At 45.8% G+C, this 27,352-nt stretch overlaps 1 protein-coding gene and 1 long non-coding RNA gene across 3 annotated transcripts in view; one reads left to right on the plus strand and one right to left on the minus strand.

The window, feature by feature from the left end:
* LOC309615276 overlaps positions 1 to 1,491 on the minus strand; it is a 101,888-nt gene extending 100,397 nt beyond the window's left edge. Inside the window, exon 1 of the long non-coding RNA XR_014236686.1 lies at positions 745 to 1,491. This is a non-coding gene — a long non-coding RNA (uncharacterized lncRNA). The remainder of the gene's footprint in view (positions 1 to 744) is intronic.
* ZFAT (zinc finger and AT-hook domain containing) overlaps positions 1 to 27,352 on the plus strand; it is a 404,316-nt gene that overhangs the window by 286,313 nt on the left and 90,651 nt on the right. The window lies entirely within an intron of this gene.

Below are 27,352 nucleotides of genomic sequence, written 5' to 3' on the forward strand. Positions count from 1 at the left end.
AGCATAGGGACCAACTCCAGTATTGCAGTCTGCAAGATGCCCTCTCTTAGGCTAAGTGATGTTTCTCTCCTTTGGGCTCCTAGCATTTTCTACTCAAAATTGCCAGAGAACTGTCTGTCTCCCCTGTGCTGTGAGCCCCTGGGGGCTGGTGTAGAGTCTTAGGCATCTATTTAGCTCAAGCAGTGCAGTGTCTCAGTGGCCTAAACATTTTTTGAAAGAAATATTCTGAGTTCATGTAGCAATGTTCTGAGCACGTTTCGTGGGCATTCTGATTTGACAATGCTGTTGTACATCTTTTTAGGAACCAAGGCAAGTGAGGAGCATTGGTGTGTCCAATCGGACCAAGAGTGTTAGTGTGATATTCATTTCAGATTAGCTTAGTAAAAGGTGTGATGTGGCTTCTCAAGGGGACATACATGCTGCCTAAATCGCTTTTCTCCAGTTGCTGGTTGGTGAACCCATGAGGCTCGGCATCTTCTGTAAAGCCAGACCCCTCTCCCTGCAAATGGCTGCTGGTTGGAGTTCCCAGGGACTCAAGCTGGGCTCCTTTCCCAGCTGATTAGAGGTGTAAAAACACTACAGACAGCTCTCCTCTCTCCACCTTCCCCGGGGAAGGCAGGGCCTTCTGCGGTGGCATCTAAGATGGGAAGAGGGGTCCAAGGGCTAAGGTCTCCAAAGGTCTCCACCTTTGGGTGAGGATCTTCTCATAAGTGTGGACCTTCTGTGTTCCACAAGCAGGGTCACTGTCATTGACCTGAAGACTCAGAGGTTACTGCTGCCACAGATAGTATTTGTGTGTCTTGAGTTCTAGAAGGAAAGGACTTGCCACGTTGCTGCTGATGGAAATTGCAGACCACTGGGACAACTCATTCGTTTATCCATGGTTGGTTGATTGATTGATTCATTCATTCGTTCAACAAGTACTTGTTAAATACTTGGTAAGTGCTGGAACTTTTCTTAGCCAACACTGTGTGGGGAGCAGTAAATAGGGTCCACTGCTTCAAGGACCTTCCTTCCTCCCTTCCTCCCTCCTTCTTCCTTCCTGCATTAATTAATTCACTCACTAATTCACTTGTAGTGGCTAAGGGCATGGTCTTTGGAGCCAGACTGCCTGGATGTGAATCTCAGCTCTATCACATTTTAGCTGGATGACCTTGGCAAGTAATTTAACTTTTGTGTTTCCCTCATAAAAGGGGGATCACAATAGTACCCAGTGAATAGTGTTCTTATGAGGTATGCCTGCCACATAGTAAGTTCTGTTTCATTCAGAATATTTAATGAAATTTATTATGTGCCAGGTCTATATTAAACATGGAGGACACAGTGGAAAATGCTGCAGATTTAGGCCCTGTTTTCATGAAGCTTCTAGTCTAGTGAGGGAGACAGACATCATTCAAACAACCATAGATCACATATATAGATATATGATTACGCATGGAATAAGGACCATGGAAGAACAGGACGAGGTGCCATGTGGGCAAAAGAACAGTGTTCCTGGGTTTCCCTGGTGGCGCAGTGGTTGAGAATCTGCCTGCCAATGCAGGGGACACGGGTTCGAGCCCTGGTCTGGGAAGATCCCACATGCCGCGGAGCAACATGAGGCCCGTGAGCCACAATTACTGAGCCTGCGCGTCTGGAGCCTGTGCTCCGCAACAAGAGAGGCCGCGATAGTGAGAGGCCCGCGCACCGCGATGAAGAGTGGCCCCCGCTTGCTGCAACTAGAGAAAGCCCTCGCACAGAAACGAAGACCCAACACAGCCATAAATAAATAAATAAATAAATTTAAAATAAATGTGATTTGAATAAAATATAAAAAAAATAAAAATAAAAAAAATAAAAGAACAGTGTTCCTGAAGAACTGTGGTCACTGTATCCCCAGAGGATAGAGGAGATTATAACATTAGAAGACACTCAGGAAATACCCCTTGAATGAACACAAGTTCTTCTGAGCTGAGGTCTAAAGAAGAATAAGAATTAAGTACACATAGAGAAAAGGAAGGGAAGAAAATTCTAGGGGGAAAAAACCCCAGCATGTGTAAAGACTCTGGGTGGAAGGGAGTGTGACAGCTTCCAGGTGTGAAAAAGGGCACAGTGATTGGAATGCAGAGGAGACAGACGGTGGGACCAGGGGATGCTGGAGAAGGAGGCTGGGATCAGAGCCTTGGCAGCCGTGACCGAGCCTTGGATGTTTCTTCTAAGAGCAATGAAACCACTTTAAGCAAGAGAATAACAGAATCAGGTCTGTATTTTTAAGACATTACCCAGTGGGAGAGGGGAGGAAGCCAGAGTGTGTGCGGTGGGACTGTTCAGAGGTCTGGTAGTCGGCTTTCACTGGGTTACGCTGAGGAAACATTCATCCCAAATTCTCGGCGGCTTCCATCAGCAAAGCTTTATTTCTTGCTCACATTACATATTGGCTGTGGGTAGCTTTGGCTCTTTTCTGAGTGTCCTCTTCATTCTGGGATCCAGTGTGATGGCAAAGGTTTTTCTGTGGGGTGTATGGTTCTCATGGCAGAGGGAAAAGGGCTACGGCTGACCACAGGCAGGTCCTTCAAGCTTCTGCTCAGAAGTGATGTGCTGTCAGTTCTGGTCACATTTGATTGGCTGGTACAAGTCACATGGCTGGGTCTAATGTCAAGGGTTGGGAATTCCATTCCTCTCATTGAAGGAACAGCAAGTTGCATGTCTCTTATGGGGAAGGGGAGTGAATGGTGATGGCAGGAGTCCATGTGAATGGGGATAATGGGGTAGGAGAAAGGTCTACAAGGGAGCTTGGGGGGATAAAAGTGACAGAGCTCGGTGCTATCCTGGATACAGAGACCGAGGGAGAAGGAAGTGTCAAGAATGTGTCCCAGATGTTCTGGATGAGTCGTGTCCCCCCTCTCCCCCGCATATCCCCTGGACCTGACCATTTCAGTACGCTCCATCCAGACCCCCCAGCAGTATTCTACCTCTGCCCCTGAGGACTTCTGGAACTGTGAGAGGCTGGGTGGCCCAGGCGTGTGGGGTAGCCTGGAAGTGCTGGGGAATTTATGCCTCTAGAAACAGCCTTCAACTAGTGACTTTTTGGATTTGATGTATAAATACTTGCAATCCTTTGATCTGCACGTGGGATAATTCTGAGGTATGTGTTCCTGTTTTCCATGGAATTAAATGTCAGTCATCCACTGTCAGGGCTGGATTAATAATCTACCCTTTAGTAGCTAACTTTCCTTCCTATCATATTTCTCCACTCGCCTCCTTGTATTCCCTGAATCATACAAACAAACTACTTGTGCTTGAACCCCTGTCTTGGGATCTGCTTCTGGGGCTGCTCCAACAAAGACATCATTTACAGAGCCAGGGGACACCAGGGAAAACCAGGTTTCAAGTAGCTCTGCGATATCCCTGTGGTGATGTCAAGTAGGTTGATATAAGCACATGTCCAGAGTTGGAGACAGGACTATGGGACTCATGGGCATTTAGCTTACTGTCTAATGGAAGGAGAGAGACAGTTACAGATAGTTCCAAGGCAATGGGTAACGTTGGTTTAAAGGCAAGGACCAAGGAGGGCAGGAGCACAGAGCCGGGGGAGGGTGGAGGGTGCGATCCAGGAAGGCTTCCAACTAGTGGTGGCTGCTGGTCAGGAGAAGGGCGATGGAAGAATATTCCAGACCATGGGGGCTGGGGGGAGGAGGGAGGAGAGCATGTGTGAAGTCTTAAGTTGTGTGTGACACTAAGGAATTGAATATGGTTACTGGCTGGGGGAAGGGGAGGGGGAGGGATAGTTAGGGAGTTTGGGATTGACACGCACACACTGCTATACTTAAAGTGGAACACGGACCTACTGTATAGCACAGGGAACTCTGTTCAATATTATGTAACAACCTAAATGGGAAAAGAATTTGAAAAAGAATAGATACATGTATATGCATAACTGAATCACTTTGCTGTACACCTGAAACTAACACAACATTGTTAATCAGCTATACTCCAGTATAAAATAAAAGGTTAAAAAAAAAAGAATTGAATATTTTCATCTATAAAAAATCTTAAAGGAGCTACAGGAGAAATATATAAGGTATCAAAATATAAGATTAAAATTTCAGACAGGAAAACCAGAGGATCGCATCCATTGTCATAGTACACATGAGAGAGTCCCGGAGGCCACGCTGATGCCTTGACACACCTGAAGGTGGAATACGCCCAGCTCATGGAAACGTACACAGCTGGTTTGTTCTGTGGCTGAAGGTTAAGTGCAAGCAGGCTGGAGATAATAACAACAGGCACCTGCACTGAATGCTGGTGTGGGTGCCAGGCTCCCTTCCATGGGGTTTGTGTGTGTGGTCTAACTGGCCACAAGTCTGATGGGGACACTATCGTTATTATTCCCATTTTACAGCTGGGGAAACTGAGGCACAGGCCAACTAAAAGAATGTGGCCAAGGTCTCACAACTTGCTTGTGGTGGAAGCATCTACTGCACCCAACAGCCCAGTTCTAGACCCTTAGCCCACCACAGTTGCTAAGTTTATTTGTTGGCTTCTCTGAGGCTGCCTGTTACAGTGGAAAGAGCAAAGACCCTGGTGTCTGACCCACCTGAGGCTGAATCATGACTTTGCAGTCTCCTAGCGCTATGACATTTGCAAAGGAACTTAACCTTGCTGAACCCATTTCCTCATTTCCAAGGGGTATTAAAGGCTACGCGGTGGGGTTGCTGGGTGAGTTAAAGAGGCAATACGCACAGAGCATCAAGCCCAGGAAGGTGTTAAATAAATATTAGCTGAAGTGAAATGAGGGGCCATAGCATTGTGCTTTTGCTTCAACTCCACGTAAAAATTATGAACTGTGAGAATTTTTATTTTTTTAAAAATAAGACTGTTAAGCCCATTAATGGCCCATGAAATGATATTTTCTTATGGCAACTACCATATATAAGTGGCATTAAGTGAAAGCTTCTTGGGTGATTATAGGAAGGACCCTAATTATCAAGAACTATGTTAAAGAAACAGTCCAAAGTAGGAGGGGGTGGGATGAATCATGGTGTATCCGTGCAATGAAACAAAAGCATGAAATGGTTAGTAGTGAAAACCACTGTTCTCCTGGGGAGAATATAGCAGGTGATATTTATTTCAATTATCCTTCTTAAAAACATATTGTGAATGGATTAATTTTATCACTGCCAGGAATTCTTAAAAAGCAAAGAAAACCTAGAATGAGGTCATCCTCAGAAAACTCTTTTCTTTTCGGATACACAGAATCTACACTCTGATGGGGTCCTTGTTTTGCCTAATCGGTTACTGGACAAATCTTGATAACAGGGATATTGAAGGTCGAGGCTGTCATTGTTCTAACTAGGATGGTTTCACTTGCAAGTCCTACTAGGATTGTAAGATCATGTGTTCGTGTGAAGCGCAGGAAGCCTTGACAGGTAACCAGCTATACTTGGCCACCTCACTCCCAAGGGTTTCAACCCAAAGGAATGTGGTGGCCTCAGGCTTCACCTGAGCTGGCACCTGAATCCAAGAGGGTTGGGTCTTATGGGAAAAGCAAAGGGAGATGGTCAAGGTTGACAGGTGATGACGAAGGCCAGCGGGTGAGAGAGGACGGCAAGTTCAGAGAAGAGAAAATCCCTTAGTGAGATCCAGGGTTTGCGGAGCAGGATAGGGTCTCATGGAGGAGGAGGCTGGCTGTCTGGGTCTGTGTGGTATAGTACAAATAAATATATATTTGATGCTTGTCCCAGGGTCCTGGCACAGAGCTCCTAAAACCCTTCGAATTTCCTGAATGATAGGAGAGTCTTTGTTATTCATAATGAACCCTTTTGATCATACCTGAGTTTATGCTAAGGAGGTGACTCTTGGCAAGTCACTAGGTAGCTTTAAGGTGGGGGCAGGTTGTCAGAAAAACCAGCCCTATGGTTAGAGGGTTAGAACTTTCAAGAACACTCCCCCTCACACACACGCACACGCACACGCACACTCACCCCTCCGGGAAGAGAGAGGGGCTGGGAATCGAATTCAATCACCAATAGCCAATGATTTAATCCATCATGCCACCTAATGGAACCTCAATAAAAATCCCTAAATGGTGGGGTTAGGGAGCTTCTGGGTTGGTGAACATACTGATGTGCTGGGGGGTGGTGTGTGATACAACCAGAAAAGACACGGAAACTCTGCTGCCCTTGCCCCCCCGTATCTTGTTCAGTGCATCTCTTCCAGTTGGCTGTTGCTGAGTTGTATCCTTTATAGTAAACTGGTAAACATAAGTGAAGCACTTTCCTGACTTCTGTAAGTCCTAGTGAATTATCAAACCTGAGGAGTGGGTCTTGGGAACCCCTGAGTGTGTCGTCAGCCAGGCAGAAGGGTCAGTAGCCTGGGGCCCATTGGCCACTGAAATGGGGGCAGTCTTACAGGACCGAGCCCTTAATCTGTGGGATCTGTGCTAACTCTAGGTAGTTAGTGTCAATTGAATTGAATTGTTGGACACCCAGTTGGTGTGAGAGAATTGATTGTTGGTGCGGAAAAGCAACACGTATTTGATGTTGGGAGAAAAACCACATAGCCAGTGCCGAGCGGGTAGAGTTATTGCCCCAGCTGGGAACCTGAGTGTGTGGAAGGAATCAGAAGCCCAGGTGGGGAGCCGGTGGACACCAGCGCTAAGGAAATGAAGAATCACTCTCTTTGGAAACAAGACTTTCAGCCCTGCTGGTGAGGGGGTGATGGGACGGAAACCCGGAGTCAAGGGACGTGTCCCATGTGCACGGCCCCCAAATGGTCGGGTTTCATGTTTGCGTTTTGGTTCTCTTTCGGTCCCGTAGGACAGGGCATGCGGCGTGCATTGCGTTTCCACCCAACGTAGCTACGGTGGCTTAGCGTGGTGATGCCGACTCAACCGAAGTGCAGTTTGGATGTAAAGCGAAACCTGACCTAACTCTGACTCTCAGTTCACCAGACTTTTGGTTCCTGTCAAAAGGCCAAGTAGTAATTTCTTACAGGCATCATGAAAAAATAATACAGACATTTGGAAGCCATGTTTGGACTTGACATATAGGTTGTGGATCTGTCTCCTCTGAACTCTAATTGATTCTGGTTTCATTTTTCACAAATTTGAACATCTCATTGTTTCCAGAACTTGCCAAGAACTTTCATATCTCCCGGCCTTCTGTGCCTGTGCAGGTGTGTGCGTGCGTGCATGCCCTTGTGTGTGAACGTGTGTGCATGTGCATGTGTGTGTGCATGTGTGTAGTGCGGGGCTGGAGAAAGGGGATTGTTTATGTCTCTGGTCTTGCTCCTGTCGGCTCTTTCCCTTCGAAATTGTTTAGTCTTTGATTGTTTAATTTTGCAGATATAATAAGGTATTGAAAAGGGATTCTTTTTGTCTCCATTTTGCCTGGGAAACCGAAGGTTTTCTTTGCTAAATTATTTAGTCTTAAGTATTTCATTATACAAAGGTAACAGGGCACTAAAAGGGAGCCTTTTGTCTCAGTTTTGGCAGGGAAATCAAAGGCTAATGCCGTTGGTCCCAAGAACACCCACAGCTGGGTGTTGTGGGCCCGGTCACTTACGCAGGTCGCGCTCCCAGGCTGAAATCGGCTCCGTCACCACTGGAAGCCCCCCGCTCCAGCCATCTGGTGCAGCCTCTGAAGAGGGGGGGACTGAAGGGTTGAGAGAGCATTTTTTTAGAGGGAGAGTTGGTGTGCGGTGCACCCGCTACCTCAACTCCTTTCTACCTCTGGCAGAGTCTGAGGGGCCTCACGGGGACAATTCAGAGAGCTGGACTAGCGTCCCCTGTGACACCATGAGTTCAGGAATCATTAGGCCCGGTGCGCGAATCCCATCTTGGAAGACTAAAGGAGCCAGGATTCAGCAGGTAGCCTGCTGGGAAGCCGGCAAGGAGAGGCGCCTGCAGTGGCTGGGAGCTGCCCTTTACTTCAGAATGGGGCAAGGAGGCATGAGTGTTCCTGTGGGCAGGGCCTTACGTGGGATCCCAACCCAGAGGGCAGCCAGAAGGAGCTCAGCAGACTCTGGGTGGCCTGGAGCACCAGAGCCCAGGTGGGAGGTGACCTGAGAGAGGAGAGGCATTGTCTGTTTCTAGGAGTTGCAGTCCGAGGTCATCATCAGGGAGGGGCATCTCCAGAACTCCCACAAAAGTGCCCAGGAGAGAAATAGCCTCCCATATACATCCTCTGGTCCAGGGAGAACCGATCCCATCCGTATCCTCCTTGCTGTGCTGTGTCCTCTGCCCCTCATCGCCTCTGTCCTGGCGTTTCCTCTAGAGCCAGAAAATGCTGCTAGGGACTGGGAAGTGGTGAGCAAGGGACAAAAAATACCCTGCTGAGACTGCCCTCTCCTACCACAGGCTCGGGTTTGTGATGGGGGGAGAGTGTGATAGAGGACTGGACGGGGCTTTGATTGTGGCACTGGGTGGGTTTAAGTTGTAAAAACAGGACTGTTGTTATGACAAAGTGAAAGAAGGACGTTTGATTGTCTGACAGTGACCACAGGGTCTGGTCATGCTCCTGAAGCTGCCCGAGATCCTGCAGACGCGGAGGGAAGGGGGATTCCAAACAACGAATGTAGCCGGAAGTGGAGGAGAAGAATCAAGTCATTGTTTGCTTGCACCCTGTCATCCCAGCCTGTTCAGTGAAATGGATGCTTATCGGGAGTTCCCTGGTGGTCCAGGGATGAGGGCTCAGTGCTTTCCCTGCCCTGGCCCGGGTTCAGTCCCTGGTCGGGGAACTAAGATCCTGCAAGCAGCACAGCGTGGCCAAAAAAAAAGATGCTTACCCAAGCACAACTTTTTATAAGAAACTGTAACGTTGCAGAGACAGCTAGAGTCTCCCTTGGCCAGTTAGGCTGACTTTGTCTATAACTGCTCTGGCCATTTCATATGTGCTCTTCGTCGTTTCTGGGGGAGGGTATGATTTTATACATATAACCCCCCCTCTTCTTCTCACTTTCACTCTTGTTTATCTCTCTATATATACATATATAATATACAGATTATTTAAAATGTAGCACATTATAATACAAATATATAACATATTACAATATATAATATAATTAATTATAATCTACCTAATCTAGATTAATTAATAATCAATATGCTATTATAATATACAGATTATTAAAAATATAACATACTATAATATATAACATAATTAATATTATCTACCTAATCTAGATTAATGAATAATCTGTATGTTTTATAACATACAGATTATTTAAAATATAACATTTTTATTGTAAGTATGGATATTTATTTAAATGATATTATCTTACAATGATATGTACATTTTGGAATTTGCTTTTTTTACCTAACAGCATGTCTAGAAAAAAATCTTTCTTTGTCATTTTATATCAATCAATTTAATTCTTCTTAACTTATGCATGGTGTTCAACTGTTTAATTGTTCCATGGGGTTTTTTTGGTAAACAGATCTCTAATTGATGGACATTTAGAGAGATTCCAGATGTTTGCTCTCACAAATAGTGTTGCCAGTATTCTACATGCCATTTCTTCTGTCTGTAATGAATTCCCCCTGCTCTTCCCCTTGGCCCAATTCCTTTTATCTCCCAAGTGTCAAATCCACCATCCTTCCTTTCCTTGGCTGTTTTGACCTCCTGGGCTGACTTTGGTGCTTCCTTTTCTATGTTGTTGCTAATTATATATTCTGTCTGTTTGGTAGATTATTTTTCAGGAAGTATTCGCTCTCTCCCACCCAATTCCATAGGAGGGGTCTACTTTCTTGCCCCTTTGAGGTTGGACTTGGCCATGTGATTTGCTTGGGCCAATAGAATGTGGATAGGGGTGCCAGTGTGCTCATCTGAGCAGAGGATTTTAAGAGTCATGGTAGGTTCCTAGCAGCCTGGGAAGCTGCTGCCTGTTCCACCTGAGTCCCAGAATGAAGAAATGTGGATCAGACCTGACCCCAGCCTGCAACCTGGAGTTGAACTGGGCTCAGCCAAGCACAGCCAATCTGCAGACCTGTGATGGTAAAATAAATGTTTGTTGTTATGAGCCCCTGGGATCTGAGGATTGCTTGTTCTGCAGTGATGTTGCAGGAAAAAGCTGATGAATAATATACTCTGAAAAACATTGATTTTCTGAGTTGGGATTGTTTGTAGTCCTACCCCTCCTAGAGTCCAAGATCTTTCAGAACACGCGCTCCCAAGCACTGGGCCCGGCACATTACAGGCATCTCAGAATGTTCAGTGGCATAAAGAGCATCTTCTTCAACCTGTTTTTGTAACTGATGCTCTGGGGAAGGTTTGGAGCTCTGCAGATCCCTTGGCATCCTATGTACCACATGTGGCTTCTTCCCTTTCATGGATACCAACGGAGATCATGAGCTACTAGTGCCAGAGAATAAAGCTAACGATGCGTAAAGAGGTGAGGCAGTTCCCTAGATAAAATAATATGTGGAGAACCAGCAGATTTGGAAATTATATTAGTTAAGATAAACTCCTAAATCTCAGGGGATTAACACAATAGAAGTTTGTTGTTTGCTCAGCATTTGTCCATTTGGCAGCAAGGGGAGGGGGAAAGGACTCAAATGCCCACAGTTATTCAGGGACCCAAACTGATGGAGAATCTGCTGTCACCCCCATTTGGTTTCCAAGATCACCCCGGTCATTGACCTCCCACCAGCAGACAGGGGAGTATGTGTGAGAGATTTTTATGGGCCAGGCCTGGAAGTGACACACGTCACTCCAGCCCATATTTGATTGGTCAGAGCTCAGTCACATGGTCACTCCTAATTGCAAGGGAGGCTGGGAAATGTAGTCTAGCTGGGTGCCCAGGAGGAAAAGAAAAGGTGAGCCAGTCTCATCCACAGAAGGAAAAGAGATTCTCTCATTAGCAAATATCTCTGAAGTTCTAGTCCTGCTCTTAGCAAAGGAGAGTAGTAGGAAGACATGAGTCTACTTCAACTCTCTGCATCCCCGAAACGAGGGGAATTGCTGGCCCGCCAGCTTCCCAGGGACTAGGAGGTGAGCAAAGGGGAGCACAGAGGCTATGACAGCAGCTCCTTCGAGGCCTGGACCTTGGGCTCCTCTGCTTGGCAGCGGGGTGCTAACTGGTTCCCAGTGGGGTCAGGGAAATGGAGATCAGGCCCTAGAAGCTTAGACCTGACAGTGGTTCTGGCTGTGGCTTTGGGAAGAACAAGGACATTTCTTGGGGTTTCTATGCTCTGCAGTCCAGCTCACAGAGAAGCAGATGGGGGAGGGCTTAAGTCCTGGCCAGAAATAGAGGGTGTATTTCACTAGACCTTGACTGTGCTGCTTGGCCATGGACCTGAACCCTCGTAGGTGACGATATGGCAGGTAGGAGGCTACTGAAGGAGAAAGGATCCCTTTTCATTTCTGTCTATGTTTTACAAGTGGGGACCAGAGACATCCAGCCAAAGAGTGACTGAGCAGGGGCTCCAAGCCTAGGTCTGTGGAATCTAGTCCCAGGGGCTTTCCATTTCACTGTGGGGATCTCTTCCTGAGTCCACTCAGGCAGGACTAGTGAAGCAGGGCCTGAAAACAAGGACACATGAACCTAGGAAGATGCCATCTAAGAAAGGAGAGATGTGGTGAATTCAAATGGATGACTAGCCGTGAGAGTGATCACTGAATGGGTGAATTGAGATAAATCATGCTCCCTTTCAAAAAGAATTGAACACAATGAGAGGGTCTGTGAAAATTGTACCCTGTACATTGAAGGATGAACAGAAACAGCAAGACTTTAACTGAAATTCTGATTTTTCAAGGGCTGGGGTTGGAGAGAGGGAAAACTGGATGACATCATCCTATTGAGGAGTATGGCATGGCACTTGGAATTGGGGACATGGCACTTGGTTTGAACCCTGGCTCTATCACTATTAGCCCTCTGGCTGTGGGACAGTCATGTAACTTCTTTGAGCCTCAATTTTATCATATGTAAAATGAGGATAGTATTGCTTCAGGGCTGGTTGTGAGGATTAAATGAGGTAATATACACACTGTGCCTGGGATGTCGTAGTGTGGTGGTTTCCTAGGGCTGCTGTGATGAATTACTACAAACTGGATGGCTTAAAACAACAGAAGTGTATTCTCTCACAGTCCTGGAGGCCAGAAGTCCAAAATCAGGGTGTTGGCCGGGCCATGTTCTCTCTGAGGGATGTGGGGAAGGATCCTTCCTCGCCTCTTCCTGCTTCTAGGGGCTCCGGACAATTCTTGGCATTTCTTGCATCACTTTAATCTCTTCTCTGTCATCATATGACCTTCTTCCCTGTGCGTCTCCAAATCTCTCTCTCCTTATAAGGGCATCACCCTAATCTAATATGGCCTAAATTTATCTCGATTGTATCTGCAAAGACTCTAGTTCCAAATACGGTCACACTCACAGGGACTGAGGGTTAGGATGTCAACATACCTCTTGGCGGGGGTGGCAGGGACACCATTCAATGTGCATTACTATTATGATGATGGTATTTTCCATGTGAGCCAGATAGAAATTGTCAACTTTTGTAGAGGAAAATGCTATAATCCCATATTAAAATCACAGGGGAAAACACATCCCATTTGTTTCTTTTATGTCAGTTGCACAGGTCAGATTCCCATTCATCTGAAAAGGTCACCCCCAATCACACGTAATACAAAGCAATTGTAAAGTGTTGGTGAGCTTCTGGGAGCTTTGAAAGGAAGGAGCTCGGGTCAGGGTGTTGGCAGCTTGCCCTTGATGACACTCTGGCCCATGCTAACATTTCTGTTAAGTTGCCAACTCTAAAGCCCGTTCTCCATCCTGTTAATGACCTCAATTCAGTAAACATACTAATACAGCAACAAAGGCGCTTGTCTCTTAGGCCAACGGTTCTCAACCTCGGCACTATTGACATTTTGGACTGGACAGTTCTTTATGGTGCGGGCCGTCCTGTGCATTGTAGCAAGTTCAGCAGCATTCCTGGCCTCTACCCACTAGATGCCACTAGCACTCCCCAATTGTGACAACCGAAAATGTCTTCAGACATTGCCAAATATTCCCTGAATGGCGAAATTACTCTCAGCCTGGAACTGCTGAGTTAGACAAACAAACAAGTAAATAGATAATGATAATAATATGTCAGAATTGTTGAGATAAAGGTGAGTAGCAAGGTATTATGGACGTCATTTTGCTGTTCCCCATATTTAATGTCACACTTTTGAGGATAGACATATTTAGACCCACTGACTAGGTGCTACAGCTTTTGCTGTGAAGAACTTGAATTTCTGGTATGTTTAAGAAATCATTTTATCCATTTATTCATTCTCCCCATCATTTATCCAATAAACATTCATTGGGTACCATCCAAGTGCTAGGTATTATACTTGGTAGCTAGAGGTGCCTGGAAATATATTATCTCCATGTGGTAGGGATGTGGATATGCCGAGTTAATAGGACAAGGTTCTGATATACAGCAACTGTCTGGTAGAAGAAACCAAAACGCCCACCAAAAAGCTATACAATACGGTTAACACAGCTGCAGGTGTGAGCACAAGACAAGAAATATTGTAGAAGGGAATTACAGACTCTAAAGGATGAGGTAGGAGGAGCAGAGATATGTTCACAGATGATATACATCATTAAGGAAACTTTATAAAGAGATGAGCCAGTTTGAGAGGGGAGAGGAGAAATTCCTGGCTAAGAGAACAGTCAGTAGAAGTGCAAGAAAGCCTAAAGCATCATGGCTGGTTAGTGAAACCTGGGGCAAATACAATGTATAATTATCAAAAGCTACAAACTGACCAGGCTCCATTTGAGCAGCAGATATATTCTTTTTGGCCCGAGGAGTATTTGTATTTATTTGTTTGTTTGTATATTTTTACTGTGGATGTTCAAAAATCTGGAGATTTTAATATAAAATTAACTTCTTGGATTTCTTTTAAAGAAATGAAAGATCTGGTTAATGAATGGTGGTATTGATCAGAGAGGGAATTCTTAGTGAGAATTTTATATGTAGGAGGAGGGAAAGATATTAAAAGTACTTAACTTAGTTAATATGGCAAGTTCTTAAAGAAAGAGCAAGGTAAAAGAGGGAGAGAAAATGGGAAAATGAGGGAATGACTTGGCTTCTTTTGACCACAGTAAAGGGGCAAGCACGGAGTGGGAAATTGATTAGGTGGAGTCTTGATTTCAATATAAGCTGAAACCACCCAAGTATCATTCCTGGTAGTTCTGGCAATGGGCACAACCATTATGACATTATCACGAGGAAACCACAGGCAAATGAAGTAAATAGCAATTCGACACAGAACCCATCTGGTCAGTTCCACTTTGGGGAATATCTGGGTAGGGGTTTCAGCAGGGTTGAGCCACAGATAAAGAGTGAGGTCAGCAAGGAAATAATTCAAGTTGTGAATAATAAGGTTAACTTGCGCCTACCCATCTGAGATAGAAGTTTGCATTATCTGCATACTTGTTCCTCTCACTGACTTACTATAGTGTAGATAATAAGTAATTTAGTTGCATTTCCAACCAGCTGTTCCTATTCTACTAACCAGCAACACTTCCTGGAAGCAAAGTGTTCCAGTCAATGCTGGAAGCTCTCTCATCTGGTCCCCTGTGACAATGCCGTTGTAGTTGCCTGGTCCTTAGTGACCTTCGTGGGCTCACCGTCAACTAGAGCAGAGAGCGGTGAATAGAATAGAGGGTCAGCTACCTGGTCCAGTGAGCAGGGATATAAGATGGTTACTGCAGGGACCCCAGTAATAGAGCTCAACTGACCATGCAGAGGGGTGATTGGCTGAATAGGACAGAGCCAGCAAAGTCTGTTCATACAGGATTGAGTTTCTAAAGGGATGCTGCTTCCGGGCCAGTAGTATTCAATTTATTACAGGGAAAATTTTCAAACAGGTGTGCCCTTTTCATGTCCCTGGAGGAACCCTCCAGGGACGTGGACTCCAATTGGCGAGGCAGGATGTGTAATCCCCAGGGGATGGGAAAAGTGTTGGTTTCTATTGGGTTCTCTTTGATGCAGACCCTAAGGCAAGATTTTGATTGCAAGCACTGTATTTGGGAGGCAATCCCAGCACCTGTAAGGGAGAGAGAAGTGAGAACTGGAAGAGAAGAAAGCCAATACAGGGTGCAGTGGCGAGCAGGTTATTGCCCTGCACAGTTGGGGCTCAGTCCCACTGGGGACTTTTGGGAGGCAGTGTAGAACACGTCCTATTCAAGAGATGAGGAAGCTAGGGCATTTCTACCCCACTTCCACTCACCACAACCTGAGCTCCGGACCAGCTTCAGCTCCCCAGCACTTCTGGACTGCTGTGTGTGCTGGCTGAGGCCACCCTTGTGGTCACAGAAAGCCCTCAAGAAAGGAGTCACAGGTGCTTAGAAGGTGAGTGGTGGAGGGTCAAAGGAGAGCTTGACAGTGTCCGCTCTAATGTTGCAAGTGTCTAGGACAAGGGGCTCCTGCAACAAAATTTGGACATGGTTTTAGTGGAAGCATTAATTAGAAAAGTGTAGCAGAGCAAGGATGCTTGTATTTAGTCCATTCTAGCAAAGTGAAATGAAGGGGCAACAGTGGATTCAGTTTAAAGTCAGAGCTGTGACAAGTCTGCAAAGGCATCTGTAAAGAAGGAAACCCTCAAGGACCCTCTCGCCTAGAAGAGTGATGGGCATCCTTACTAGGGAGGTGGTTTGTTAGTAGAAGGTCAGAATCCCTGGCAGGTGTCCCAGTCCTGATGCTGGAGCTCTGGGCTGCCAGTCCCATATTGAGGAGGCTCAGAAGGTAGGGGAAGAAAAAGAGGGAAAAGGAGAAGCTAGGAAAATGGCAAAGGAAGAGACACCTTTGCAAACTACTAATTCTACAATAATTATAAATGGCAAAGAGAATGTTGCTAATAGCCAAGAGGAGATGACTGGAGCATGAAAAATGAAAACAATAATGACAATCACGTGGAAAATTTCAGTCTGTGAGAAGAGCCATAGGTCCGTGATGAGTCTAAAAGAGGAGAGGTAACAGAGTATGCTAAATATGGTCGAGATGCACCTGTATTTCCAAAATTCCAAATTTTATTAACCCAAACTTTGTGAGCTCTCTAATGGAGTTTTGGCCAATATTCAGTCTAAAAAATACAGAGGCAGATTTTTTCCCCAGCTTTATAGAGGTATAATTGACAAACAAAAGTTGTATAGGGACTTCCCTGGTGGCACAGTGGTTAAGAATCCACCTGCCAGTGCAGGGGACATGACTTTGAGCCCTGGTCTGGGAAGATCCCACATGCTGAGGAGCAATTAAGCCCATGCGCCACAACTACTGAGCCTGCGCTCTAGAGCCTGAGAGCCACAACTACTGAGCCCACGTGCCAGAACTACCGAACCCCGTGAGCCTAGAGCCCCTTCTCCGCAACAAGAGAAGCCACCGCAATGAGAGGCCCACGCACCTCAACGAAGAGTAGCCCCCACTCACCACAACTAGAGGAAGCCTGCGCTCAGCAATGAAGACCCAACGCAGCCAAAAATAAATAAATTTATTTTTAAAAAGTTGTATATAGTTAAGGTGTATAGCATGATTATTCGATACATGGATTTCTTACTTTTGAATAAGAAGATTAACGTTTATAAATCTGGCTAGTGTTCTGGCACTTGCCAAGTTCTCTGTAACTTCTCTTTTGGTTACTTGGTCTGTAACAGTGTGGGAGCCCCATCTGGGAGAGGAGTCATCCATTCCTCGAGATGTCACATCAGTCTTGTATGGGGTTGTGTGAAACTCAACAAAATCCGAGGTAACATTTAGTTGGTAAATCTACCCATGAGCCATCCAGTGAGTTTGGGAACATGAGAGAACAGGGTAATACTTAGGATAATGAGGCAACGTGGTGGGCCAAAGTGACTGACCGTGGGTGACACTGTTGCCATGTTGGATTCATGATCCCACATGGCCACATGTAGCTGGTGCCTCCAGAAGGTCATTTGTTCTCCAGCTCATCACAGTTCTTACAGGGCCGAGTTCCTCTGAGTTTTTGTGGCTGGCCCGCCTTATCATTGTTTGGGCTTGTGACCCAGATTGTGTGTATGTGTGTGTATACACACATGTGCATATGTGCTTTCATATAAGTAATTTTATGCATTTTGGATCTTTCAATAACATAAATATGCTCAACTTTATGGGTTAACTAATTCCAAGAGCTGATCCATAGAAATGAGGTTCCACTCGGCCTTCCACAAGAATCTACTTGGCCAAAGAGCGTGAAATTTAAGAGCAATAATTGTGCTTTACCAGCTTTTCATGCTATGCCTAAGAGAGATGCCGTAGTTACAATAGCTGATATGAATAATTCTGGAATGTCAGTTTCAGAAGGAAAAGCCTGCTGCTTTTCTGGGCTCAATTCTGGAGGAAATTCCTCACTGAGAGGATAACTCTGATGCTCTCCAGTGTGAAAAGAATTCCCCTTAGAGAAAACTGCCGGCCCTATTGCTTTCTCTGGGGTTTTTTGCTCCTTTGCCTAAACTAGCAGAAGCCTAAACTGTGCAGCCTCTTTTAGGAAACCTGATAGGGTGAGGGAGTAGGTTTAGCTTATGCTCCATTGGGAGGTGGAAAAATCCAAAGACTCAGCTTAGGTATTTGAATACATGATAGCGAGCAATGGAGCCTGATTACTCTTTTTTAAAAATTTATTTTATTGAAATACAGTTGATTTACAATGTTGTGTTAATTTCTGCTGTACAGCAAAGTGATTCAGTTATATATATATATATATATATATATATATATATATATATATACATTCTTTTTCCTATTCTTTTCCATTATGGTTTATCACAGGATGTTGAATATAGTTCCCTGTGCTATACAGTAGGACCTTGTTGCTTATCCATTCTATATATAATAGTTTGCATTGAGCATGATTTCTCTTTCTTGCTTCTAAAATTTTGACCAAGTTGGTCTTTCGCACGAGTTTTCTAGACAGAATGCTTGCAGCAGCCAATGACAGAGATGTTAACCTGAGGGAAATCTTAGTTTCTGTGTCCCTGAGATCAAAACAGATTAGCAAAAAGAGCATAGGTTTGGGGGTCAAGACAGAGCTGGATTTGAATCTGGTTCAACCTTGTGCAAGTTATGTATACCCGCCAAACCTCGACTTCTTCATTTTCATAATGAAAGTGTTAACCCTATGCATAGTTCGTTGAGAGGAGTATTTGATAGGTTAATGGGAGTAAACCCCTGGTATGTGGCAGTTGACAAATTCTAGTTCTAAACTCATGTTACCAGAGCTCATAACTTCCCGTCTGAATTCTTCTTTTGCCTCCTTTTTTTTTTTTCATTCAACAAATATTGCTTTAGAACTCATCACACGCTAGGTACTCTTTTAGGGACTGAGAATTTGAAGGTGAACAAACGTGATTATTCCTGGAGCCTCCATGAAGTTACAGAGTGAAACATGATTCTACATGCTACCTTATGGGTGAGAGTGAAATGCTGCAGAGCCCGGTTAAGGGAGCAACTGATTCCACACGAGAGGGTAGAGGGGCTGGGAGAGCCACAGAGGGGACACTTTGTACTGAACCACAAAGAACTGCAGGTTTGCTGAGTGGACAGGTAGGGAAAGGGCATTCCAGCAGGATTAACCTCAGGGGCCAAGACCAGGAGTGCAAAGGAGCTCTCAGCTCTGCTGCCATGATGGAAAGCACCGTTGGCCTGACTTTCAGGTCAGTTTTTGTATCTTCCACGTGGGCAGGAGATGCAGGCTGCCTCATTGTTTGAGCAGCTGTTGTTTCTCTGTGTTTCTGTCATGAGTCACGACCCCAGAAACCTTGATGTTAGGTTGGCATTTGATACAAAGAATCTTCGTCATCCAGTTCAGCAGATTGCTCACCCCCAATTGGTCCATGATCAGATGATAAGCGGAGCCTCATCTTGGGAGGAAGCTCTGACTTGAGTCACCAGTGCTCTTACAGAGCCTGAGACCAGCACACAAATAGGCTTGAGGGTTTTTGTTTTTGTTTTTTTAAAGATGTTCATCTTTTTTTTTTTTTGGATATTCTAGGTCCTTTAATTATCACATAAATTTTGCTATCACCTTGTCAATTTACACACACATACTACACACATGGCTTGCTGGAATTTTAACTGGATTTCATTGAACCTATAGACCAATTTAGAAAAAATCGATAACAATATTGAGTCTTCCAATTTATGAACATGGAACATCTGTCCATTTACTGAGGTGGTCTTTAATTTTTCTCCAGATAAGTTTTCAGTGTCAAGGTCTTGCACACCTTTCAGTAGATTTATTCCTAGGTATTTAATATTTTTCATGCACTTACAAATGGTATTGTTTTTTGTTAATTTATGAAATTTATTTTCTTATATAAATTATGTATTTCTCTGGGCAGACAGCCTTCACCTTATTGCACTAATAGCACAAAAGGTGTTCATCTTTCTTGTCTTTTCTCTGTAATGTCTGAGATATAAGGTGCTCCTAGACTGAGCAGGGAACAGTGATTTGACAAGAAAGGGAGTGCGCCAGGGCCACAGGACACCTGATCAGCCCTGGAAAAGTTAACCTGGCCTCCTACAGGGGAATTCGGGAATCTGCACTGAATATGGGTTCTAGGTTTTAATTTTTATTTATTTATTTATTTATTTAATTGACATATAATCAATATTTTAGTTTTAAGTGTACAACATACTGATTTGCTATATGTATACCTTATGTGACGAACTAACCGCAATAAGGTTGGTTCACAAGACTGTATTGTATATGTGAAGGCTGCTAAGAGAGTAGATCTTCAAAGTTCTTTTCACGAGAAAAAAAAACTTTTGTAACTGGGTGCTAGGGTTTAGATTCTACATGATCTGGCCCCCACTCACCTCTCCGTTCTCACTTTTCACCACTCCCCCTCTCACGCTCCATGGGCCAAACTGACAGAATTCTGGGAACACGCCGGGTTCTCTCTCACCTTCGCCTGTGTTATGATAGGTTGCCAGATCAGCTCATATCCCTTATTTGGGCTTCAATTTCATTTTCTCTGGGAAGTTTTCCCTGATCACTCCACGCTGGGTTGGGTGCCCTCCTTACATGTTTTTTTTGGCTTTGCCTCGGGGCTTGTGGGATCTTAGCTCCTCGACCAGGGATTGAACCTGGGCCCTCTGCAGTGAAAGTGCAGAGTCCTAACCACTGGACCACCAGGGAATTCCCCCTCCTTACATGTTTCAAAAGCACCTGCCCTATCCTACAGCCCCTAGACCAGATGCCAACAGTCTTCTCAAACGCCTTTCGCCTTGACTCAGCCGTGAGCTCCCTGGAGGCAGGGGCGATGCTTCTCTCTTGGTTGCATCTCCAGTGGTCAGCAAAGTACCAATAACGTAGTTGGTGCTGAATAATCCGCTTCTGAAATGAATGAACGCATGAATGAAAGCATTCAGGCCTTCTGTCTTCAGGCAAGGAGTCACAAGGATTACTCCTGGACCTTTCTGATTTACAGGCAGGAGCTTGATAAAGCTGGCCTTTCACTGCTTCCAGAAATGCTGGCTTCTCGGAATAATCAGACGCTTATTTCAAAAAACTCCGATGGGGCAGGATGGGGGCAAAGACTGAGAGATGAGTCTTCAGTCCTGAGAGCCTCTTTAGAAACCTTGAGGAGTCATTGTTACTCATTTCCAGTAAGAAAATAATCAAGATCCCATGATGTGAGAATAGTCATAAAGGTAGAGTCTAGTTTACGAGCTTTGGGCAGGAGACATGAGCTAATGAGCGGTCCCTGCCTCCCGCCTGCCAGCGTCTGTCTCTACCTTTGAAACTCCAGGTTGAGCAGACCCTGATCTTGATTCTCCCAGTTTTTATAGAAGCAGTAAGGTATGGCTTTAAATTTGCTTTCTCCCACAGAAGCTAATTTCATATTTGGAGAGAACAAGAGCCAAGGCCAGCCCTGGATGGCTGTTATTTATACGATCATAAAAAAGACAGATCCAGCTCCTGATGTTACTAAATTGTCTTTGGGAAAGGAGCTAAGAGGGCACTGAGATGTGCCTCTGCCGTGGTGGGGATAAAACTGAAATTGTCTCAAAGTCATCCCAGGTCGTGGGGCCTGGGAGACTGCTCTGTGCTCTGCGCCAACAGTGGCTCCTTTGCCTTCCCCTGGAGCTTTCACATGACGTGGCTTCCTCTGAGGACGCAGAAGTAGCTTTGCTCCTTTGAGGCCATCTCTCTGCAGACAGTTTGGGCTAGGAATAGCTTCTTTTTATTGTTATGATCGAGCCATATAATAATCCCAAAGAGGCAAGGACAATAATTGTGTTATGACTGCTGTGCCGTCTCTCTTTGCCCGAGGGATGGGGAATTTAAGTCTGCTTTTCTTAATTGTTACCTGCCGGGTATTCTTTCCTGCCTGAGCTGGCATCTCCCTGCCTTGGCTGCAGAAGACAGGAGGTTCTGAATTCTTATAGGCTGCTGCCCCTCGGATGATGAGAAGTCTGGAGCAGGAAGAGAAATGCACCCGAATGGGAAAATCCACTACGGGAGTTTCTGTCTAGCTCAGAGCCTGTCCACGCAGCCTCATCCCAGGCGATGACGTACAGCCAGTTCTCACCCTTCGCAGGAGATATGTGTTACAGAGTCGCTGCGAACACCGAACTAGCAAATACTGAGCCACTGTTCCTACGGGATGTTCAGGTTTAGCTTCCTGGGAGCCTCTGGTCACATTGTTGTCATCAACTAATCAGTCTGTAACTTTGTTTTTTTGTGTGTTTCTGTTTAAAGACACTTTAATACAGATTTTTGATTCGTTAACATTGGATTCACAGCCACCAGGACTCATGCCTGAACAAAGCTTATTACACACATAAGGCGCATCACAGACTTCTTGTGCATAGGAACATCAGACAGCACTTTGGGACTACGCTGGGGGGGTGCATCTTAAACAGCAAAATCACCTCCAAAGAGCCCCCAAATGTGGACAATGTAGCACTGAGTAGGCTGCAGTGTGGGTTGAAATGAGGCAGAGCATCTCCTGGTCCCATCTCAGCTGGGAACTTGTCCATTGAGTGACTCAAAGTTTTCTTAGCTCTGCACATGTCCACAGAGGACCCCCAAAGCTCCACCAAGTATTGCCTTTGAGGTTACAAATATGTTTTTAGCGAATAGGCGAACTCACAAATCCGGAGTCCGTGAATAATGAGTGACTGTAATTGGAGGCATGGCTCGGAAACAGCCTTCTCTAGTGCACTTCTGCCCCATCTCTGCACCCAGCCCTGGCCCTAAAGGACCCCACGCCCCCTTCCCTGGGCCCCTGGCCTCTGAGGCTGACCCATGGCTCCGGTCCTATGCCCGGGTTCTGTTTTGTTCCCAAGAGTGAACAAGATCTCCGTTGTTGGAACCTGGCACTTCTTTGACTGCATGAGTGTGCCTCCCTGTCTAGTTCACCTGCCTGGAAAGTGTCGGTCCAACGAGGACCTTGGCCTTGTCTTGGCCAGTCTTCCTTAGGGCCTGGAGTGGTGTCCTGGAGCGAGGACCACATGTGAGCCCAAGCAGCCCACTGCAGGCTTCACTGACCAGTGGAGCCCTTCTGATACCCAGTGGTCATAGAGTGTGTGCACAGGTCTGCTGGGCACCATGGTGGAAAGACACGGCCCCGCCCTCAAGGTGTTCACAGCCCAGAGCTGAGGCAAATGGATGGTTAAAATATAGTGGTACATGCTGCCATCCGGGTCAGCCCAGAATGCTCTGCCGTCTGCATCCTTTCCATCCAAGTCCCTTTGTGGACTTCTCTCCCAGACACTTCCACCGGCGCAAATCAATCTGTTATTTTCTTTTTAAAACATGTTTTTTTCCTCCTCATTTTTCTTCTTTGCTTCTTGGCACTCTCACAACTGCCTAAACCTGAATGAATCCCCGCCCCATTTTCCATCAGTTCCTGTATCCTGTGCACTCCCTTCCTCTCTGTCTCCACCGCTCCCACCACCCCGTGTGCCCGGAGGATTAATAGCAATTACGTTGCACTCTGTTTGCCGCAGACCAGCCAGAGAGAGACATTTAAAATGCAAATGAGTCCAGATCCATAATCAATAGAACTTTATGTGGAATATTCTAAAGGCTGACATCTCAGCGAACAAAGAGACTAGTGATGTTTTATTGCCTCAGTCAAATACTTAGACCTTTTAATGGATCTTAAATGCTTCACGTGACACTACTGTGACCTCTTTAAAATGTATGTCATCTTCTTCGATAAGGGCATTTCTATAAGTATCTTTAGTTTCTGTAAATCCTTTTATATTGTGACTAAGTTAAAAAGAACATGAATGCTTCTTTCAAAATAACCAGGATGCATTAATAAACCTTATTTTTTATTATAATTTATATATTTTAGAAGATTGCAAAAATCTTTTCAACGTCTATGTGTATCTAATGTAAAGGGTGCCATATTTTTTTAGGCACTCCAAATATATTCTCATTGGATTCTTACAACCCCAAGAGGCTTATAGATGAGTCAATAGAGGATCAGAGAGGTTAAGTACCAAGCACATAATTACACAGCTGCTTGAAGTTGGAATCCAATCCATATCTGCACAGCTGTCAGAAAAGAAGATGTCAGGATTCCTTTGGGAATGACAACTTGAATGTGAGAGCACTCAAGTCCTGCAGAGCTGCCCTTTATTCAATGGGAATGAGGTTCAACCTCAAAGTTTTATGTGGTTTGCTAGCCTTGTATCATTCAGTGGTCCACTGGAGAAGCAGAATAAGTAGGATACACACACATACACACACACACACACATATTCATACACACACATAGGTAGAAACACACATAGATATATGTATGTATATTCATACATCTATATATTGTATATATGTGTATATAGGTTATATGTGTATAGATGTGTATATATTATATATGTGTGTACCTGTCTATCTATCTATCTATCTAGAAATTTATTACAGAGAATTGGCTTGTGCGATTGGCTGGCTTAAGCAAGTGCAAAATCTGTAGGGCAGGAAGTCAGAACGGGAGGATTACTTCAGGCTTAAACCCACAAGCACGGGCTGCAGCTCTCATCCACCGGCAGAAGTTCTTCTCGCCTGGGGAAACCTCAGCCCTACCTTTCAGGCCTTCCTTCCCACTGGTTCAGTCATCCCCTCCCCTCCCCTCCCCCTCCCCCTCCCCCACTCAGTTTATCCAGGACAAACTCCTTTTCTTCAAGTCAGCTGTTTAGGGGTTTTGATGACATCTGTGCAATACCTGCACGCCAGCAGAGGGATTCGAGTTTGAATATCTGGGACTATGGCTTAGCCAACCTGATACACACAAATAGCCCTCCCCGCGCCCAGCAGTGGCTTTTCCGGGAGCAGCAATGATAAGTGAGACTTACTGGCAGGGGACCTTCACCTTCTGAAGTTTGTAACTTTGGCTTCAAGGGCCACTGCCTTTCCTCTGACTCCCATCTAACCCAGCGGTGTTCTTCCAGGGGCGACCTTGCCCCGTCCCAGGGGCATTTGGCAGTGTCTGGAATATCTGTGGTTGTCACAGCTGGGGTGATGTTACTGTCATCTCATGGGTAGAGATGAGAGCATCTCATGCTGCTTACGGTCATGCAATGCACAGGACAGCTGCTTACAACAAAGATTCGCCAGCCTCAAATGTCAGTAGCGTCTGGGCTGAGTAACCTGCCCTGACCAAGAAAGCCAGTGTAATTCAAGGGCCTCCTATGTGAACCGTGCTGAAAACGCACAGACTTAACCAATCCTTATAGACCTAGGATGATGAAAATTGCTTTTTAAAATTTTATTTGTGCAGATGAGGAAATAAAAGCCCAGACATTTTTATTGCCCCCAGTTTTGGTGCTCCTTTGGAGAGGCCAGGATCTGAGCCTGAGTTTCTCTGAACCCGAAGCCTGTTCTTCCTCTACCACCTACTCTGTGATGGCTGTTCCCCTTCAGATTTTCTGCTGCACCTGGGGGCGGCTTTGACCTTCAGTCCTGCCTTTGCAGGCTGCTCTGTAGTAATAGTTCACATCTCAGGGCAGATGTCAGAGGTGAGATGAAACAGACCAGGGAGGGTGTTTGGCACAGTGGTTCAGAGCCTCACACGTGGGGCCGAGGGTCCTGGGTGTGGTTCTGGCCCTGAGGCTGGGCCAGCTGGTAGAGCTCGCTGAAAGACGGGTCTTCAGGTGCAAAATGGGGAACCATTTGGACTTCCTTCTGCTGAGATTTAGACAAGAATATGCATGGAAAGCCTTTAATACAGAGTACACAGTAAGTTCTGATAAAACTAATACCTTTCGAGTGTCTATGCTGGTCTGACCTCTCACTTTCCAAGAGGGATTCAACAGCTCAGGTTTTACCATTTTCAAATCTCTCCACAGCCTGGGCCAAGTGTAGATCCTGGGGTTACCTGCCACCGGCCCGCTGAGGTCTCTCAGCACTGTGGACCCCAGTCAGCAAAACTCTCAAACAAAATTATTCCTGAACGTTCCAAAATTCAGGCAATGTGATATTTTTACCCTTTTGGCAAGGTTGGGGTGGTGAGAGATGTGGTAACGCCTTAAAAAGTTGCCTCAAAATCTTTTTATTTTGGAATAAGGCAGGGATAAAAATAAAAACAAAAGCACACCTATATATACAAATTTTTAAAAACCCTTCCATTGTAAACAGTGTTGCTGATAAGAAACAGCATTTTAAAATTGTCTGACATTTCTTTCATCAGAGATGCCTTTCAAACAGGCTTTGGGCAAAGTTCCCTTTATCTCGTTAGCCATTAGAAGTAGAACATTTAGCTTATATAGTTATTTTCAGGTCACCAAATATTCCGCGTCGTCATCTCACTTGATTCTAACAACAGCGTAAATTAGGATAATCTGTAGGCGTTTGTTCAGTGTGCAGCGCGTGCGGGGCCCGTGTGCGGTGTGAGCAGGTCCTGGTCCAGCAGTTGCCCAGAGTTTGGTTGCATCAGTGATTATAACACAGAGAGGGGCGTGTTCTGAAAGGGGGACCGCGCAGGCTGCTAGGGGATCCCGAGGAGGATCTGAAATCAGACTCAGGGAGGTGTGCGCACGTGTGGGGTGCTGGGGTCCGGGGAGGTGAAGATGTTTGAACCACATCCTGATGAACAGATGTGATTTGTGAGACGGAGGGCGCGATGGAGGATCAGAAGGAAAGCGCTTTAGGCGGAGGCAGAGCAGCTCGGACGCTGGCCTGAGGGCTGCACCTGCCCTGCTGGGGACCAGTTTAGCGTGGAGGTAGGAGGTTCCCGATGTGGCAGAGGATGAGAGCCACGTGCTTGGCCAGAGCCGACTCAGGCAGCTCCTTGTAAGCCCTGCCGAAGGAGTTTTATTTTTTCTGAGGGCATTGGAAAGGCGGTGAGGGTTTTCTGCAGAGCTGTGACCGGGGTGCTGTGGAGAGGAGCGATTTGGGGTGATGGAGGTGGAGGTTGTGGGAATGGGGCGCTCTGGAGACAGAAGACCCCGTAGATGTGTCATGTCGCCGTGCTGCGCGCGCTTCTGTTTGCATTCTGTCCCTCTGCGCTTCCAGCCACTGGCGTCTTCTTTTCTTCCCACCTCTAAGACTCCCTGTTCGCTCTGCAGATATAAGTTCTTTCTCTTCCTCATTGAAGTCACTAAAGGCCTCTGAGTTGAGAAGGTGGCCCCCCGCCCTGAAGGTGGGATGTTTTTCTAGTGCAAAGAGAAACTGCTGATATGCCACAAGCAACCTAAAATAGCAAAGCCTGGTGGCTCCTGAGGAGATGCTGAGAGAGGCCGTGGCTCACATTTCTTTATTCTTCTGTGAATGTGGAAGAAACTCAACGCGACAGCAGACTCTTCAGAATTCTAGGCTGTGGCCCAACACAGCCTTTCTAGATGGACCCAGTACCCTCCCCTCTGCAGTTTCCCATTGCCAGGGGCCTCTGATCTCCCAGAACCAGAGGGGGTCCACTCATGACCATGACAGTGGGGCTCTCCATCTCCTTTGCATGTCAGCGAGGGCCCCGCAGAACAAGAGAAGGAGAAGAGTCTCATGGTTAGAAGTCTGTGTGTGTGCACGTGTGTGTGTGCACAGGCGGGCGTGCATGCACCGCTCCACGTGTGACTGTTTGTGTCTGTGAAGCAGTGCGCGGGGTGGACGGAGCAGGGACTGGCGCCAGGCTGCCTGGGTTCGAATCTTGGCTCTGCCCCTTACTCGGTGTTAATATTGCAGTGAGTTATTTAACCTCACCATTCCTCCATTTTCTCATCTGTGAAACAGGGGTAATAATCACACCAAGATCATGTGGTTAGTAGATATGGAATGCGTGCATGCACTCGGTAAGTGCTAGCCCTTCCTCCCCTGTGTGCTCGCTCGTGAAGCCCTGTGCCCTTTCTGGTCGTGCCCGTGTATGTGCACATCTGTCTGTACAAGAATCTGGTTTCTAGAGTCAGAGAAGTGGCTTTGAATCC

The sequence above is a fragment of the Balaenoptera borealis genome (assembly GCF_965194805.1).
Source record: "Balaenoptera borealis genome assembly, chromosome: 17".
In the NCBI taxonomy this organism is placed as follows: Eukaryota; Metazoa; Chordata; class Mammalia; order Artiodactyla; family Balaenopteridae; genus Balaenoptera; species Balaenoptera borealis.